This window comes from Neolamprologus multifasciatus, chromosome 3, assembly GCF_963576455.1.
Source record: "Neolamprologus multifasciatus chromosome 3, fNeoMul1.2, whole genome shotgun sequence".
NCBI classification, from domain to species: Eukaryota; Metazoa; Chordata; class Actinopteri; order Cichliformes; family Cichlidae; genus Neolamprologus; species Neolamprologus multifasciatus.
Window position 1 is genome coordinate 13,796,725 of NC_140441.1, and position 13,792 is coordinate 13,810,516.

The window sequence follows — 13,792 nt, forward strand, 5'->3', positions numbered from 1 at the left end:
TATAGCAGTTTTGTCACAACAACTTGCACTTGTTAAGGTAGTGCTATTCACCTTCCATAACACTGCAGCCCATACACAGAAACACAGGTGCATTACTGCTGCTGGTGAGGGAGAAACACAAGCCTGGGAGTTTATTTCCCACTTGCAGCACAAAGAGAAAGATGTGAACGATGTGGGGCGATCGTGGCTCAAGAGTTGGGAGTTTGCCTTGTAATCGGAAGGTTGCCGGTTCGAGCCCCGGCTTGGACAGTCTCGGTCGTTGTGTCCTTGGGCAAGACACTTCACCTGTTGCCTGCTGGTGGTGGTCAGAGGGCCTGGTGGCGCCAGTGTCCGGCAGCCTCGCCTCTGTCAGTGCGCCCCAGGGTGGCTGTGGCTACAATGTATCATACTGGCTGCACGATTAATCGTTAGAAAATCGCGATCTCAATTCATACTTATGTGCGATCTCATTTCCAAATGACAACGATTTAAAAAAAAAAAAAAAAAGAAAAAAAAGAAAAGACGACGACAATTGTACCGCGTTTTGATCCGGGACGTAATCTGCATGAAAACAAGCGCTCACTCTTCCTGCTCAACAAATGACAAGGGCGGAGCCTTATACCACGTGATACAGAAGCTGGCTGCTAAAATTGGCAGGGAAAAAACAACGGAGAGCACGTCAGGGATGACGAGAAAGTGACAGGAGAAAATCCGTCCCGGTCAACCACCCAAACGTCAATAACGGGAACCTCATACAGCGCTTCCCATACCCGTCGAACTCCCGCAGGCACAAAGAAATTACGGAGGCTGTTACTTATCACCTGACCAAAGATATGGCTCCATCAACACTGTGCAAAACGAGGGATTTAGGAAAACGATCAACACCCTAGACAAACGCTACGCAGTGCCGTCCCGCAACTATTTTTCTATTGTTGTACTACCTGCTCTATACACGCAGTGTCGAGCAACGGTGGAGACGGAATTTCAAGCAGTACAACATTTTGCGGCAACGTCAAAATGTGAGACATTTGTTTTTATTCAGTCTCAACTGTTACGAAGTTGATGTGCAGTTAATAAGTGCAATAAATATTTATACTGGAAAAGAAAATCGTGAGAGAATCGTGATCTCAATTCTAAGCAAAAAAAATCGTCATTCTCATTTTATGCAAAATCGTGCAGCCCAAATACAATGTGTGTGAATGTGTGTGTGTAAAGCGCTTTGGGGTCCTTAGGGACTAGTAAAGCGCTATACGGGCTCTTATAGCACTGTGTGTTTGCGTGTGCACCTCACTTCTGTTTTTATTAAACCATGGTGAAACAGATGAAATTTATTTTTAATCTAATTATGACAACTTGCATTTTATTCCTTAATAAGAAAACAAGTTAAAATCCGCTCAATCCATGTGACTGATCACTAACTGCTGAGACAACATCAAAACATTCGTGTTAAACTTTGTACAATGTTACATTGATAAATGGAAAACTCTATTTTTTTGTATTTATGTGCCAGCATAATAACATTTAGCATTTTATAAATACTAAAAATGGCTAACATGTTATAAAACCAATTAATTGTTGAATTAGACAAGCACAAGATTTTTTATTTTTTTGTAATTTGGATTTCCTGTTGCTGTCATCATTTACACATTTCACAGCACATTTAAATGTGCAATTTCTCTCCTCAATTAAAAATTAACAAGATGAGTCTAATCCAACATATACATGCAGCTCAAAACATGCCTTTTTCTCCACTGAGAGGTAAATGGTGTTTTTAATCTTTAATCTGGCAACAATGTATAACAGTGTATCAGAGAGCCAAGTCTCTGATGTTTTTGTTGTAAGATTAGGTCGGGCAATAGATGCAAATATTCACTGAAGTGAAAAACTTGATTTGAAATCTTCTGAAACATCTTTCAAACCTTTATGGTTTTGGTAAGTAGACAGAAAGTCTGCTTCGTGAATAGTTCAGTATCAAAATATCTGATCTTAAGCTGTGGGTAAGAGAAAAGATGCTTTCCAGTTTATATAAGTTAACATAAACAGAAAATGTCATGATTTCAAAGCAAAAAAGGTTGCAATGTTTCATTACATCCATAAATCCTCTCTGTGGTCTTTTCCCACCGTACAATGAACATGGCTAAATGCAACAAAAGTTTGAAAATAGGTTAGTTATTTTAGGATAACAAAGTCTACAAGTTTACATTTTATGAAATTTTAATTGGTTCAAGCAAAAAAACAAAACAAAAAAACAATTGTTTGTAAATAACCTGGTTGGAAGACAAAGTGCAGCCTTGCTTTTGTGTAACAGTTAGAAAAGCAGTTGCATCAGCCGTGGAAGATGTAGATGAAGCTGTTGGAGCAGCTGGGTAATGGAAAGATTGCAGAAGTTGTTTGGATATACAGAGATGGAGTGGAGAGAAATTTATTTTTGTCATCTTATCCTTGAGCAGTCTCTCTTTCCAAGGTTGAATTCATGTAATGGCTGACATGCAGAACGTTTCGGAGGGTTTCAGACATGCATGTGGCCAATCAGTGGATTTGCTCATGCTGAGGTCTTCAGTATTTCATATTTTGAATCATACTTGAAAAAAATCTTTTTTTTGTGTGTGTAAAAGGGATTAATGGAGGGAAATGTGCAATGCTTAAGAATAGTGTATCTCAGCATGTATATCACACATACTTTGAGGTTTGTCCATTTTGGGTTGTTATACTGAGTATAAGACTGAAGTGCTGATACCTGTGTGTGTGTGTGTGTTGCAAAAAAGGTGATCTGAATGTACAGGTTGGACCTAGAGCAGGGCGATATGACCACAACTATTTATCACGATGTACATTTGAAAATTTATGATAACGATATAACTGATAATATAATTGACACTAGACAAAATACTTTACAACTTTATTAGTGCAAAAAAACCCCATCAATGTGTTTTCACTTAAACAAGCAGCTGTTTTTATGTGCATTAAAGTCGCTGACAGTTTAACCAAAAGGCATTTTCAGTGGAAATTGGCCGACATATCCTCAGCATAACCATGTATAATATCCACAAAACTTAAAAAGAGGTTATACACACACAATACGGTAATATTATGTTGAAGCACAGTACGTATCACTCCGCGAGGCTCCGCCTACAATAGCCGTAATGCTCCGACAATCCATCAAGCGGTGCGGGTTCGTAGCTTAGCAAAGTCGTACTAAAACATTTGACAGATTTTCGTACATAAAATCGTTTCGAGGTCAGTAAACACAACCAGAATTCATACATAAGGCACACGGGATTATAAGGGGCACTGTCGATTTTCAGAAAAATCAAAGGATTGATTTTAAGTGTGCCGTATTTTCCAAACAACACGGTAATAACGACAGCCCGCTAGCATGCGCTACCAAAAATAGTGCTCTGTTGTGTATCTGACGGACGAAAGCTAAACCAGTGAAGTTGCTGCATTTTTACAAAACAATTCTGGTTCGTTTCATTCAACGATCCGCTTTCGCCCTTTTAATTCTACGTCGTCGCCATACACTGGAGCTTGAAGCTTTAGCTTGTTATACTGAGTGTTTAACCTACTTTAAATGGCGATATTTTTATAACTAACTTTGATGTAAAACAGAAAACAATGTTATCAGTGTGCAAAGGCTTTTTCTTATGATGTTAAGAGCCGATGAGGATGGTGTGCGCCACACATCAGCTACCCAGTGTGACCTTGCTCAGTGCCTTTTACATCTGAGGAGCAATAGCCTTCTTTCTGTTCTGTATCAGCATACTCCTGTAAAAGCTCTGAGCCTCATGGACACCGGCAGAGAATAGGACATTGAACATCACGTAACAAGGCCTGAAATTAAAACTGTTCGTGTAAAGAATGGTGGTGGCGGGCAGGAAAACCATGACAACAGTTTTCATAGAGGTTTTTTGAGGAGAACTGGCGGCTTACTTTTGCTATCGTTCAGTTTTAGGTTTGCTTACATGGGTGTTTATGTCCCAGGGTTGAAGAGTTCAAGGACTCGTTCCTTTAATTATTTCACAAACAAAAACATTCTTCACCAAAGTGTGAACAAAGACTTGCTTTTTCTTCCATACATTGCTTTTACCTGCGTTTAAGACACTGGTTGTCATTTCTCTGATCTGTGTTTTAGCTGCTGCAGGCTCAAATTGTTCTGATGTGCCATGTTATCAAGGACTCTTCAAATCTTGCTCTTTGCTGATTTCTAAATCACCTTCTGCAATGACCTCTGTTCTATTTATCCTTCATCCTCTTTTCTAGTTTCATACTGGTGGGTGAAATCACCTTGAATTTTTTTTCTTTTAACATGAAACACACTCACACATGCAGAGCCCACATGCTGCAGCAGCATCCACCTGATACCACAAGTACTCATCTGTCTTCATATAGATTTTTACAGTAAAAAACAGCAGCGCTTCAATTCCTGTGAATCTGTGTACTCCACTGTTGTGGTTACAGTAGGTCTCAGCGTAACCGCAGTTATGGCAGTCATAGTAGAGTCTCAGCATGTTAAGAGCACTTTTACCTTGGAAATAAAAGTTAAAACTAGAGACTGCACTCAACAAAGTTTGAGCTTCTCAGTTGAAACCTGGCTGCCTGCTGTGCTCCGTTGTGTAGAATTGTGTTTGACATTTCAGATGTGTTTACCTTCTGTTTCTCTATACAGTATGGGTCCACGTGTGCACATGTCTATCAGCATCTCTGTGTATGTGCAATGATTGCGAGCACACAGCTCCCCAAAGAAGAATACGTGTGTTAGGCAGGGAAATGTCACGCATTCAGCGTCAAAAAGACAAGAGACGGGAAGAAAGATGGATGAAAGCAACAGGACATGAGGCAGGAGGTTGAGGGTGGGGAGAAAACATTAAAAGGCCAATCAAGATGGAAAGAGTGCAACATACATTTGGTAAGCTGGGGTCTGTGGACACCCATGTACTCTGCTAGTCAGTGTTGAGAAGATTTATGGAAAGGTTAAAACCTGACAGCACATTTAATTAAAATTAATTAGGTTTGTGGATTAGTCTATTTTTTTTTAAAGAAAATCTTATCAGTAAAATTAATTTACCCGTGCTGAAACAGCGCACAGGATTGCAGGAAAGCAGCACATCTTACTGTAATGCACCAAATCTGTCAGTAAACCACAAGATCAGCCTTTGAGCAGCAGGAGAGCTTGGGTCTAAAGATGTAAAATGACCCATTTTAGCATTTATTCACTTAAATCACTTGTTGGATAGAAATTGGATGTTATAATTGTAAAATTATCTCCACTATAGTTGAAAATTATAACGTTTGGATATTATTCATACCAATTTCTCACTCTAAACCAATGCTTCCCAGCCTTTTGGAGCCATGGCACATATTGCACATTAGAAAAGTCACCCAGCACACCACCAAACAAAAATGTCACCAAAACAATGTTGATCATTTTCCCCTGCGCACCAGGTATAGCAGAATTGACTCTGTTCGTCCCCAGTATACCTTTGTTGCTTTTTTCTGACCACTACTCAAGCTAGGGCCTTCATCTGGATCGTAATTTTCTCCAGGACTCGGGTCAGGATGGCTACTTTTTCTTTTCAAGTATTTATCTATTGCTATTATGTGCTGCATGTCTAACTCACAGCATGATTATTATGTAATTTCTTCTTCGTCTTCTTCCGTTTTACTAGCAGTTGGCAAACTATTTCATTAGAGCAGGTAGTAGTACTGCCCTCTAGTGGAAGAGAACGTAATTGTTCAGCCAGTACTCATGCTTGGACAGAGCAGAGGTCCCCAACCTTTTTTGCGCCACGGACCAGTTTATGCCCGACAATATTTTCACGGACCGGCCTTTAAGGTGTTGCAGATAAATACAACAAAAATAAAACTATTACCGAAAAAAAGATTTATTCATAACACACGTGAAAAGACCAAGGAAAACAAAGTAAACGATAACAAAATAACGCTGAAAACCGATAAAAACCCTGAAAACTATACATTTCACACCTGAGCCTCAACTCTCGCGGCCCGGTACCAAACGACTCACGGCCCGGTCCGAGGCCCGGGGGTTGGGGACCGCTGAGTTAGAGTACTAATCAGGTGGAACCAGATAATCTTCCACGGCACACCTATGTGCCGCAACACAGTGGTTGGGAAAGACTGCTCCAAAGTGTAATGGCAAATTTCTTTATTCTATGTATTGAACACATATTTCAACAGTATCACTTTATTAATAGTAAAATCAATTTGTCACTAGTTGTATGCATGTAGGATGTTATCACAAGTGGGCCTTATGTTTATCACACCTTCACAGTGGGGCCATTGTATGTGGGTTAGAGACATTCAGGCGCCGTGGGTAAGGGAGGTGATGGTTGGGCGTAATTCTCCTTTGGGGGAGGATGAGCTGATCTGGGAGGTATAGAGCTACGTGATGTGCTGTGCAATTTTCTTTGAGTTAGGTCAGGTTGCGTAAAAGAGATCAGGGCGGCGGCCATTGTCAGAGACCACTTTGGCGTTTCTCCATGTTGCAACATGTTATCAAACCCACCTTAAGATGTTCACTGGCGTTTGCAGTTTATTTAAAATTTCCACAGCAACACTTAATGATGACGTCAGTGATTTCAGGAGCAAATACACTTTTTTAATGGTTTCTGCGCATGTTCTTGCTAATTCCTGTGTTTTCTGTGACAAATTATTACCTAAAGAAGGAGAAAAATAATAGTTGTTGGAGTTTTTGTTTTTTTGTTGTTGCTGCCTTTCACAGGTAGTTTTATAACAGTTGATGTTTACCATGCTCTGTAAGGGTGAGATGACCTCAGTTTCATGCATCGTTTGTGAGAGACGGATGGAAGCTGTTGGGGCAGAACAGTGGGGTTTCTATTCAGAGAGGCTCTTTGAAGAATTTTAGCAATGTTTCGCTTCATTATAGTCTGATAGATCACAGGCTTCATCTCAAGATTGCCTCTGACTTTTTCCTTCTGTTCCTTCTTATTTGAATGAAATCTTTAGTTTTGACTTTGTTTTGCATAGATTAGATGGAGTTACTGCAGAATTCTTCACATAAAAACATGATATACAATATAAAAAACCTTTAACTGGAGCATTCAAGTGAATTATGGCTACTGTGAATGTCAATGCTCACACTATGCAGTTATCAGTGGAGCAGTTGGCGTGGAGAAATGATAGAAATGAACCAGAACTGTCGTCGTACCTTTCATGTTGACACTGTTTTTCCCCCTTTTTTGTGGAGGTTGCTGATAGTGTTGTAGTGACACAGCTTAATTTTAGATATCAGAAACACCAGTAATCCATCCTGAAACTGTTTTGTTTCCACGCTGGTTTCATTTTCGCCAGTCTGATCTGTGTGTCGGGGGTTTACACAGCATTTCTCAGGGCTTATTCTTTCATATCTGTTTTATCATACACTTACTTCTTTCTCAGCTTGTAAACAGTCCCTTCACACTTTATTTTATTCTCTTCTGTGATGCTCTCCCCCCCTTCTACAACCATTTGACCTCAGCCTGCTTTCAAGAGCGAACTTATCTTTTTTAGTTTCAGAGTGCTGAGCCTCATAACGGTTCACTGAGTCGGTCACATGAGTTGTTCTTTTTTTTCCCCCCACATGAGCTTTTTTCCTCATATCTCCTTTTATTTCTTATACCTTTAGTCTGTCCTCCAAAACCCAAACATTAGCCTTTTTTTGTTAGTTATACCGATGAATTGTGACTATTGATCAAATCGACAATGTTTATTCCTTAATCAAAGTGTTAAGTCAGCTTAATTCATATCCAGATAAAACCCAAATATAAAACTGCAACGTTTGAACTCATATAAATCAGTAGTCTGGGCTTTTTATGTATAGCAGGTTTTTTTACTTTTGAGGTTCAGTGAATGTTCATGAATGTAGACGTAAATCCTTTCATATCAAAAGTGTTAAGACCTTTTTTAAATGAGCATCATGTACAAATGTAAGCATCTGTGTGGCTACGTGTTATAAACTACTGGTGAATAGGGATGGGTATCGTTTAGGTTTTATCCGATACCGGTGCCAAACCGGTGCTTAAAGAATGGAAAACACAAAATTGGTCCAAAAACCTCTCATGTTCAGCTGTTTTTTTTGTAAAAAAAAGATAACAATGTTAGCCTTTACTGCAGTTATAGGGCATATATGGTTTCACTCTTGTCTGAAAGCAGTGCTTAATGGAAAAAACACAAACTTTGTCCAAAAACTTCTCATGTTTAACTGTTTTCCACTTTTTCTTTGGTCATTTTAGCCTTTTTGGCCAGGGTGAAGGGAGTATCTGCCATCAAACAAGAAGACAGCTGCATGTAACTATGACAGTGTTTGCTAGTTCACCTTACATGCATTAATGTAATAACGTGGTTAGCCTACTCAACGTAAATTACACACGAACAACATTAAGCTACTCACGCAGAGAAGAACGGCTGCTGCTGCCATCATCATCCTCATCATTTCTGCTACACTGGCAGGGCTACGGCTATACCCGCAGTAGATGTGCACGGTGTGAGGTCTCGCAGCAAGCTATCAAATACGGCGCATTTCTCGGCTTTTAAAAAAAACACTATGCGCTGCCAGGTGTTTCATCGGATTTGAGGTGTTACCTCCTTTGCACAGTATCACAGTATCAGCTTAAAGCACTTGTTGCAGCTGCTGAGTTTACATATTTTGCTGCTAATTACAGCCAGACTTTTGACCGCTTCGTCTTGAGTATTTTTAATCTGTAGCTCTGCTCTAAAAGAACATACGTACCTGGACCCGCCTACTATCCTCGGAAACGTAAAATGATTGGCTAGAATCTATTGTGTATCACAGCTCAGGAAAAAAAACCACCGAAATGTGCGCTGCTTTTCGGTCTGGTTACTACAGTTTATGTCAGAACCGGTGCCATCATGGCAGCGGATACCGGTACCCATCCCTACTGGTGAATATATAGCCTGAAAAGTAAAAAAGTAAATACAAATAAAGCTTTGGGAAGACTGAGATCCCTGTACCAGATTATTTTTCACATTTATTGTTGTCTCTTCTTTCTTTGCTTTCATGCTGTTGTTTTAGTAGCCTGAAGATCATGTTGACCAGGTAACAGGATGATCCTTTCTTCCATCTGTTGTGGCCTGAAGTTCCTCCAACAACTACACTTCTTTATTGTTTTTGATCCGGGATAATTTAAATAGCACTTACGAAGAGCAGAGAAAGGAAATCCATCTCATCTGACTTTTCAGTAGGAGGAATAAGTGGTTTAGATTCACTGTGAAACACAAACACACACGCTTGCTTTTTGTCACACACCGTCATGCACTCTAAATCTCACATGAAATAACACAGTGTCTCCAGGGGCTGGGTTATCTGTCTATCTCCTCTTCATTTCACACCTCTAAACAACCACTTGCACGGTACTTAATCGCATGAATAGCTTGGTAATTGTGTGTGTGTCTTAAACAGCGTGCCTTTCATGTTTTTGTGAATCTTGAACACACTTTTGTTTTATAATTAAGCGCTAGTCCTGAAAAGCCTAATTTGAGGAAATTCAACAAAAGGTCAAGGTCCAATTACTGCATAGGAATAAAGTTGTGGTGAATGTGGGAATGCAGGATGACTTTAAAGATACTGAGAAAAATATTAAATATATTAAAAAATATAAAAGGCAGTGATGGAAAAGAGAACTGGACACGTAAAACATTTTTAGTGGTTTGACAAAGTGAAAAAGTCTCCAAACAACTTTAAATCCAACTTTCTCTCATTTTACCTGTTTAATACTGTCTATATATTTAAAATCTTTTAAAGGTCAGACGCACAAATCACTTTGAGCATGCTGGACATGGACATATTAAAGAATCTACAGGCAAAGTTGCTAAAGCTAGCCAGAGTTTGGAGCCAGCTACAAATCGTCAGTGTTGATTTGAGCAAAGGATCACAGCAGTAAGGATGGAGATGAGTGAACGAGAGGTTCTATGTCCTCTTATCTGAATATATAAACAAGTACCTGACATTTGTTTTGTTATATAAATATAATACACGTGCCTTTGTTTGGTATGGTGAACTGTCTGATAAAGCTGCGCGTACAGCAGCTCTTTCCAGTAGCAGAGCGCCTCATTTTAACTTGTTTCAATGAGAGAAGATCCTGTAACTTACTGCAGTTTGGGGGAAATTGGAGGTTGAATAATTTCTCTTATTATGAAAGAAGCACAGTTGATTTTTGTTTGGTCAGTTATAGCTCTTAAAGGATGAGAATCGTCAAAATTTGTATCAACAGGTCACACTCGCTGCGTCTCTACTAGCATGTAAACATTGCAGTCCTTTAATAAATCACACCACTACTGTGTGTAGTTCTTCGGTGGTCATTCAGAAACAAGATAAATGCACCTTCAGTGTAGTAAGTGAAACCTCTAAGCTGCCTTCTCTCGATTTACCACAAAGCATAATTACATATTGAGATTATATGCTCGCTAAAACAGCGTTTCAGTTCCAACAGCTAATTAAACAGACATGAAACAGATGTGTTTGTAGCCAGAATCAGTATCTTGCTGCCACACGCCAATATACATCACAGTAAGTTTGAACTGGGTGCTGTCAGCTGGGACTTTGAAGGCGTAACCAGGATTAAACGGCTGGAAATTGGCTGTGACAAAAGGAGAGAAGCATGGTAGGGCTGGAAAGGGAGGCGAATGAAGAGGAATAACATGGTGCTTTTGCTTCCTTTGATTTTCTCCGCCATTTGCTTTAAAGATGGTAGATGATGGTAGAGTGGTTAACAGAAGTTGTGGGTTTAAACCTACTGTGTGTGGAGACGTTTTCTAGTTTCCTGCCACAATAATTGATGATTCTAAATTAGTCATAGATGGTCAGATCAATTTGTGCTGGTGCTGCGTTGGACTCGCCTGCTTGTCTTTTACTGCACTTCTTGCCTGGCTATTGCATCCTGCGACCCTAGCTGGATGTTGTTAGCAGTAAGAAAACGGATGGATGTTGCTCCATCGCCATTCCCCTGTCACTCTTTTTTCCTTTTCCCTGTTTGTCAAGCTTATTTCTTCTTCCTCTCCTTCCACCGCCTGCTCTTCCTTAACATCGCAGCACACGTTTATCAGCATTCATTTAAAAGAACAAAAACACTTCCTTGATTTTGCTCCCCTGCGGTGGTCTGGTCGACTGAATGTTAATTTGTGATAAGAGTGACCGATGAGCATTCAAAGAGAAAAGGCAGGAATGACCTTACTGAAGGTGACACTTGATTACACGGGTTAGTAATGTACTCTGGCAGGACACGGGCCGTCTGTCACGGCATCCGTGGTTTGAGGCAACTTGTTGCAGTATATGTAATTATGTGTTCAGTTCACTAGGACGGAACAAAGGTAAATACTCTCAAACTTTGTCTAGCTGTAAATCACTGTGTAGGCAGACGGTGAACTGTTCTGGCAGCTGCTGTTCAGCTGTTTTCCAGCGTAACACCTTGAATGGCAAAGAAAGTGGTCATGATTGAGGAGCAATGAATTATAAAGTGTCAAGGTGGGCAGCGAGTACAAATGAAAACCAAAGCGCAATTAAAGGCTTGGATTGAGAGTGGGCAGCTGAGCTTCTGCAGACGATGAATATATTCATATGTGGACAGAACATGTTATTTTCACTATGTTTCAAAAGCCTCTGTTGATTGAGCATTGTTTCTAAACTGTTTTTGGTCCCATTAACCTTAGACACATTCAAAATGTTCATGTTTTTGAGACAAATGGAAGAAAGTGTGTTAGCGGTGTGTCTTTAAAAGGTTAGACTTGTGCTGTCAGTGCTTCGCTGACTGAAACCTTTAGAGACGTATTCAGGAGTTTGTTTTAATCACACAAGTGTATTTGTGTGCGTTCCCATGCATAGTCATGAATAGTGAGACTTGGTAGAGGTGACGTGAATATAAATGCACACACAAGTGGGGTCTAAGTAGTTTTAATTAAGGGTCGGTACACACACTGATGTTTTTACTCTCACACACTTTCAGGAAGCTTTTAGGGTTTAATGATCTATTACTCATACACAAACTCCAAAATCTACTCAACACTCAAGCATAAGTTCCCATTGTATGTAAATCCAACTAATTTATGCATTGCAATAAAGGGTAATATATATCCTTTAAGACTTTGGCATCTTCATTCTTGTGGCACAAGTGCCTCTGAGCATTAATTGGAAGTAAACATACGGAGTTATCAATCCTCACTGATGTAATCATTGTCCAAGCGCTGCAATGTTTTTCCCTTCGGCTTTTAATTACAAGTTTCTAGAACACAGGGAAGACGTCAGGAGCTCCAGCTTCATTTGTCACCGAATTGGACTCGACGTCATTGGTTTCCTCACATGCTTTCACTGGCACGCAGCCTCGATTTCACAAAAATCGTTGTCATACAATTTTAGTCTCTCTGTCCTTTTCCCAGGGGCTTCACTTCTTTCCTCAGAAATTTCCAGCTCTAATTGAAAAGGCATAATGGAACACAGAACTCGATTACACTCGACCGGCTGGGCGCCTGATTATTCCAGCCACACTGACGAAGAGAATGAAATGCTTTCGTTTCATCTTGAGGGCAGCATTAAATGCAGCAGTAGTTTATTTGCAGGGAAATGTGACAACTGCACCTGCGAATGCACGTCTTTATTTCTTAAATATGTTTGAGGACCTGAAGAACAAATCCCATCCTTCATAAATGTCAGTTTTGCTAATTCTAAGCAGAACTGCTTTAAAAAAAGAAACAAAACCCCGAATCTAGAAATATGCTTTTACATTAAGTGTTGCCATATCTCTTTTGGTTTTCTGAGTTATTTAACAGCTGGGTTTGCTTGTTTCCGTTGCAACATCTGGCAGCCCAGTGGCTCTGAGTGTTTTTTAAAGAATGAGCCTGCAGTGTACCTGCTCTCTGTTCTCTCCCTAATATAAAATTCTGTTACAAGGCTGCACTCGCTCAGCGTTGGTTTGAAAGTATCTGTTGTTCCCGTAAAGCTGAATGATTTATGTCTTGCTAACCGTTCAGCACAGTTCATCAATACGTTCTATAAAATTTACCTCTGACCACATCTTCCTTTGTTGTTTTGGTCTTTGTGTTTTTGTGCTAAGTGCCGAGTTGAGCTCCACATTACAATTACCCTTTTTCAAAATTGCACTGTGTCCATACAATAGTGTGTATGCACACTCGTTGGTCAAATTATAGCGTTGCTCAGGCCTTACCCTTCAATTCCACTTAGACACGGGGGAAAAAGGACTGCGGACTTCAGGTGCACTTGATTGCAAGATTTGAGACAAAGTAGCGTGTAATGTCCTTGTTGGCTGTAAAACTAGCCTTGCCCTTAACAGCCCTCCAGTTGAGACATTTACAAAAGGCCTTGTTGAGGCCATACAGAGCCAGAAGGCTGGCAGAGGTGACATGTTTACAGCTGTCTTGGACAAAAACCTTTCACAGTGGCATTTCATCACAAAGTCTACACTTCTAGGGGGATCGATACGGAAGGAGAGGGGGGAGATAAAGCGGGGGGGAAAGCCCAAAGCTTTGGTTGCTGTCCTGTGAGACTGCATTATTCATTAGCTTGGATTTTAAGTGTTGGACAGAAGAAACAAAATGTTGATTAAAAGTTAGCATTTTAAAGCAAGTTGAAGCTGAATGTGAAGCTTCAGCTTGATGCAAAGGCCACGTGCCACAGAATGGTTAAAAAAAGAATAATTTATGTATATTTATGGCAAATATTACATTTGTTCCACTTCTACCATTAGATAATACCAGACTTGGCTTTTTAATTACCGCATTTAATTACTAGTGAACACAAATAGAGAATTTAGTTATGCTGGTGCTACAG

At 40.0% G+C, this 13,792-nt stretch overlaps 1 protein-coding gene across 2 annotated transcripts in view; it reads left to right on the top strand.

Annotated features, from left to right (window-relative positions):
• LOC146521716 (pyruvate carboxylase, mitochondrial-like) overlaps positions 1–13,792 on the top strand; it is a 316,433-nt gene that overhangs the window by 156,634 nt on the left and 146,007 nt on the right. The window lies entirely within an intron of this gene.